The sequence below is a fragment of the Mustela nivalis genome (genome assembly GCF_964662115.1).
Source record: "Mustela nivalis genome assembly, contig: HAP1_SCAFFOLD_176, whole genome shotgun sequence".
NCBI lineage: Eukaryota > Metazoa > Chordata > Mammalia > Carnivora > Mustelidae > Mustela > Mustela nivalis.
Window position 1 is genome coordinate 1,096,495 of NW_028136452.1, and position 6,499 is coordinate 1,102,993.

Below are 6,499 nucleotides of genomic sequence, written 5' to 3' on the forward strand. Positions count from 1 at the left end.
ACAGCAGTGGCATGCATGCCACATACACTCTCACAAACACACACACACACGCATGCACTCAACAAACCTTAAGGGCGAGCCCTGGGTCACTCACGGATCACTTCCTCCTAAATAAATTACCCTCAGGTTAGAAAACAGAATGAGTTTAACGAATACAGAGAGGTGACAGAGACTTAGATCCAATGCAAAGATGGAAGAATCAATTGATTCCCAGGTAAAGGAAGAAGGAGTGATTACGACTAGGCAGTCAGAGTGAAACCTCTACATAGAGCACGCCCGATGCGGGATAGAAAGCTGTGGCCTGGATACTCGCTGTACATCAGAAAACATAGGAGATATCAGAGAGTCTCGAAACACAGAGATAAAACTGATAAAGATAAAAACACCTAAAGAACTCCTGAAGAGAAGATTGGCAGGAGACTGGATGCAAAGTTCGGGAACATGGTAGAAGTGGAGGATCCAATTAGGAACCGAGAAGAACAAGCCTAGAAAATAAGGATGCAAATTCTAAGAGAGAAGGCAGAATGATGGAACATGATAGTGAGCTTAGGGAATCTCTAAGGAAATGAAAGAGGTGCCTCTTGTAGGTGAATTAAGAGTGAGAGAAAGAAAAGAGGGCTGATCCTAGATTAGAGAACTCGGGGCTGGAAAGGACCCTCATCTGGGAGCAGAGAAAGTGGTCCAGAATCAGAGGCACAGAGAACTCCCAACACCTTCCACAGAAGCAGAGCACCTAAAGACATAGTGCCATTCCCCCCGGAAAATCTAGGCATGGAGGTATTCTCTTTAGGCAAATAGGCATCGGAGAATAGTTTGTCCATAGCCCAGTCACTGACTTCAAGAGGAAAAGCTATACCAGCTCTCGAAGCAGGCCGGATAGCTCAAGCAACAGCAGCCAAGCCAAAATCCTTATCTCCTGCATTTCTGAACAATGACAGAGCAGCGGTTCTGTCTAGAACCAGGAGGTATTCAGAAGTCAATTGTTGGGTCCCGGGTTGTGTCCATCAGTTCAGACGCGGCCTTCAGATCAACTCATGATTCCAGGGCCTTGGCATTGACTCTGTTCTCAGGTTCTCTGCTCAGGGGCAAGTAAGCTTCTCCCTCTCCAGCTCCACCCCCTGATTGGGATCTCTCTGCCTCTCTGTCCAAACGTGCATGTGCATGTTCGATAAGATAACAAAGACAAAAACAGTGCACAATAATTGACTGGGGCCAAAGGATGTTTTATTGAATTTGGACCTAGGTTCCTATGGAGGGCAGCCAGGTATAGAGAACCTCCCACCATCCTAAAATGCCCGACCTTCGCTTGGAGCTTCCTTGTTCATTCTCCTGTTCTTTGCCTTCCTGGATCTCCTCACCAACCTGCAGCATCCGCTGTCTGTCGTGCTGTACTGACCCCTTGTTAACACATTGTGCATCCTCTCGGGGCTCCATTGGAACATGCCCATCTTCCTCAAGAGGCACTGTTTGCTTATCGCATGTAACCATTTGGGGGATGGTCATGAGAGGGTGAAGGCAGGCTTGTGCTGCCACATCTCCATGCAGTTCCACAGAGGGTAGCTGATCCACCATGAGGGAGTGCTCAAGGTTCTTCCACATTCGAATCCTCTTCAATGCGTCCTTTTGCACATACAAGTTGTCTTCCTGAAATGGGCACCGAAGTCTTTCAGATGGCTTCACTTGGGCTTGGGTCTCTTCCAACATGCTCTCCGTTGGCTTCTGTGGACTCCAAGAACATGAGTCCGTCCTGGACCTAAGGTTCTAGGGTGTAGAGTCTGCCTTGGATGAATGGTGTTTTTGGAAGATTGGGAGGCCTTGTTGGCACCGTTTCTGGAGACCATCGAGGTACTTGTGTGCTTGCTGTGGAAGATTCCAGACATGTCTTTGGCACGGTTGCGGGGGTTCACTTTGAGCTTCCCTTGGGTGGACCTTTTCCCGTTGAGATGCTCCATGATTTGGTGGGAGGGTCTCACCCTTACGCAGGGCTCGGATTTCCTCCCCTGAGGCTTTGCTTGTGGTCTGTTAGTTTCTTGGCCTGTCGTGGCTAAGATGGAATGAGGGATCCTTGCCTTTCTCCGAGGTCCAGAGGGCTGGTGCTGACACTCACGACCAAATACTACGAATTGGGCCATGGAGAAGTTGACACCGACTCGCTTCGCAAACTGCCTTGGTGAGAGACCCAGGCGGCTCCAGCGGTTTGGGATGGCTTGGGGTCCTCTTGGCCCACCCATGACTACTCCAGTCAAGTGTAGTGATCAGGCCTGGGTTGATGAGGAGTGGTTGCTATGACCTCAAGGCTTTGTGACATCACAGATGCTGGCTTCACTGAAGCAGCTGTCCCTCTCCCATGACCTTGGTGTCCTATGGCTTTAAGTAGGAAGCCCCGGGAAGGACAGAACAAGAGCCCTCTGAACCTGATCAAGAACTCAGGATGTCTTGTGGGTTAATGTCCAACTTCCCCTTTCTGGAGACATAGAGGAAGGAAAATGACATTCAGTATACCTTCCTTTAGGCCAACATATCCCCAGAGACGGCAAGGTGTCCTTTTACACTACAATTTCTAGATATCTCAAGAAAAGGTGAGGCCTCGCGGGTATAAGCAGCTCTCCGTGGGGTTTGTCGTCCTGTGGGTGAGAGCGTACTTTGTCAGCGTCTTTTGCCTATGGGTCAGTGATGACTAAGATACGGAAAGTCCCTTTCGGAGGTAAAAGGTGAGGGCATCGCTATATGGTGCTGTCTGTGGCCTCGTCTCCTAGTGTTCTGAAACACGCGGCTAAGGGATGAGGCCTCTGTCTACCTGGCTTTCCCTTAAATACCTTTGCAAAGTCTTTGAGGAGAGTGATATTCTGCATCTGAGCTAACTCTCAATGAAGAGGCCTGGACCGAACCCGTTGTTATTATTAGTTAACTGTACTTGTTGTGGTAACGGGTATAAACATGTGGACCAAGACTCTTTAGTCAGAAGGAAAGGGACGGCCTATACCGAAGGCTTGCAAGGCCCATTCGAGCAGAACTTTGGAGTGAGTCGCAATGCCCTTGCAAGGACTAGTGGATCAGAAAGTTTGGGTCCATTTCGGCACCACAGTATTCCTCTGCCGTCGAGTGAATGAACCCCTGGACCTTGCCTTGACATGAATGTCCCATGCCCTGCTGTTGGGAAATGGAAAAGGCAAGCAAACAAAGGGAAATGTCATATGGCTACCCACAATATGTGCCTCGGGAGGAATACCTTGGCCCACTTAAGGAAGGGAATAATAAAGGGCAAGAAGTCAGAGAAGGAGACCCACCAGGAGTGACTCAGGACTCTGAGAATCCAGATGAGGGCTACCGAAAAGAGAACTGATTAATCGGTGGTCAGGAGTTGTGGCATATATTAGGAGGAGCACTAGGACGTCCATGCAACTAAAGCATCCGTGAATACTCTGTCAAAAATGGATGATGGATGATAGGCAGGCTTTCTCAACAGAACAGCAACAAGAACAACATCAATTCATAGGAAAACAATGTGGCCCTCTCAAAACCAAAGGAAGTCACAGGGAGAAAAGGAAAGAATTATATTGTTTATTATCTTTCCTTATTGAAATGACATGGGTGGGTTTCCTAAAATGTCCTTCTTTGAATTGGGTCTTTATCCTTGTAAATTAGAGTTTACCCACCTCTTCCATCTCTGGATTTGATGAGAGGACATGACAATGCCTTCACTAAATACATAGAAGAGTGGCCCAAGCAAATGACTTGACCTGGCCTTCTGTGTGTTGGCAGGGGTTGGATTACTGCTTCAAAGGCTTCCGTCTAAACTAGAGAGCTGAGATTTTGTAGGTTTCCTGACCTAATCTTGGAAGTTTCTATGTGTCTGGGAATTTATCCTTTTCTCTCAGTTCTTGGATTTGCTAGCATAAATGTGTGGCTATGCCTTTTCGGTTATTCTTTTTTCCTTGCTACCAGTTGTGATGTGGTTTCATACTTGCAGCTGTGTGCTTGTCTCCCTGTTTTATCCCAGTAATGGCTTCTGCGGTTTGTTCCTGTTGTCAAAACTCAAGTGTGAGATCTCCTGATTTTTTTCCTATTGGTTTGTTTGTATTTCCTTAATTTTGATAATCACATGTCTGATTTCAATTTTTCTGTTAACTTTGGAGTTCGGTTTTTCTTCATCTTGTTCCTTCAGTCGTCCTTTTAGGTGGCTTTCTTTTTCGGTGTTTTTAAATTTTGGAAATGCACACATTTAACCCTATATTGTTTCCCCATAAAATGTTTTGGCATCCTCCTCTAAGTTTCTTAGAATTCCTTCGTTCATGGCTCTTCTTTTCCTTTGGATTTTCTTTCTTGCATTCATTGCAGTTCGTGAATGTGTTGTGTTTTCCACTTTAGTGTCTGGCTGTATTTCCAATTTGAAAGTGATATCTTCCTGTTTTCATACCTTCGTGATGATAAGTGCACAGGATAGGTTTTGACTTCTCTTCCATGAATTATGACTGGATTTGGACTCGAGCTCATGACCTGCGATAGACAAAGTTAGGTCTGCTGCTGGGAAGAACATATCTTATTGTCCTCAGAGACGCAATCTTACTCATGGACCCCCCAAAGTTCAGGTGGTCTCGAATGCCCATGTGGACGTCTGTTATTCCTTAGCACCTTCCCATCCAGATAATCTGTCCTGTGCTTAACCTGGATATCATAGTTGCCAACAGTAGTGGATAAACGTCGCCATCTCCATTCCTGTGTGTTCATAGGCTTCCAACGTTTAGATACACCTTTTTTCATGGTGGATATGTTGGCAATTCTTCCAGGTTTCTGATGTTTTGATGCTCCATCAAGACAAAACACCTTCCGCTTAGCTTTTTTCTCTCGAAGGCATAAAATGACTCTCGCTGACTTAGGCACAAACACTTTGGCTCTCTTCTCCTTGGGAATAGCATAACCTACATCTTCCCTGTTTCTTCACTTGCAAGCTATGAGTATCTTTATAGTCGAAGGAAATCTCCTATGGGCAACAGAAGGACGAGCCTGTTTAATATTTGCTGTTTTCTTATGGATGTTTCTATTTTTTTTTTTTTTTTTTGATTTGGAATTTCAACCACTGTTACAAACTGTTTGTATTGACGGGAGTCTTTAGTCCTGAGTACTGAATGTATTATTGATAGGTAATAGTTCACTTTCTCATTTCGGTTGGCTTCTGACTTGGATTCTATTTGCCTTTCACCTATATGGTATTTTCTTGGGGTTGCTTCATTGGTACGATTCCTCGCTTCCTTCCCATATTTTGCATGTCTTATCTTTGTGTGTTTGCATGTGCATGTGTTAATGCTGTGTGGTGTGTGTGTGTTTCACATCACAATTATTATTAAAATACGAGAGAATGGAATTCGGTCTCTTGTGGGTAGCAATTCAATTTGACATGCCTTGAAATCTCACATTCCATTAGTTTCAGGAAATCTCCTTAAAGGAATGTCATCTCTTGTCCTCTTCAAGAATCCCGTGTTCTCACAAAACGGCCTTCCAACAAACAGCACCATTTGAATTCCTCATTAGAGTCATAATGTTTGTCCCAATACCCTTTCTTTTTCGTATGTTTCTTGACTGTCATGAGTTAGTGAAATCGTCTGTTTATTGTCTTTCTGAGAATGATAGATGTGACAAAGTCCAATGCTCTCCGCAAGACTGCCATAAGAGACATGTGGAAGAATTCCTTCTTGCTTATGTCACAGTACAAATTGTGGTGACATGAAGACACTGAGATGGTAGTAGTGTCTAATAACCTCATGCTTCTTCAACCATGAAGGCAACAAAAAGATGACCACAACAACTGCAGTGGGGTGGAAATTGACCTGAAGCCTACAAGGTAAACTCCACAGCGAAAGAGAACGGAAGTTGCAGAGATGATGGGAGAAGGTTGGAGACATGGCTCAGGGGAGATTTGGTTGGTTCGTGGATCAGAGGGCTGGAGTCCATGAAGAGGACCAAAGCACAGGAGAGCAGGGCACCCTGGGAACACACAAGGAACCTGTTTCCCAGTGCCGTTGACTGTGAGACGCAGAGGGTCTGAAGGGCACGAGTACTTGACAACACAAGTGTTGAGGGCTGAAGTTTTCCTATCAGCAGGCTTGGCAGACATCAACTTGAAAGAACACCATCTTTTTCCTGCATATGACACCAACAAGCGACCAGGAGCAGACAGCCTGGAGACAATGATCAGAGAGAGACAATACCAAGAGACGCAGTGGGAAGATGATGAGTCGTGGGAGTGATTCCGTGAAAGGCAGTGTTCGTGGAGATGACTCAATGTGGACATAATAAATTTTGGCTCTCACAACAGCAGCATCAAGACAGAGCTTGGCCAAGAACAGGTATGTGAGGACAGAGACTCCCTAGCCAGCCAACACAAAATACCAACAGTGGAACACTTGGAGGATTGCCTTCCTCAGTCCAAGATGCTTAGTCCAAGGAGAACAGACTCTCCCATACGGGACGAGAAGAAAGCTTTGACCACATGTTCTCTTCT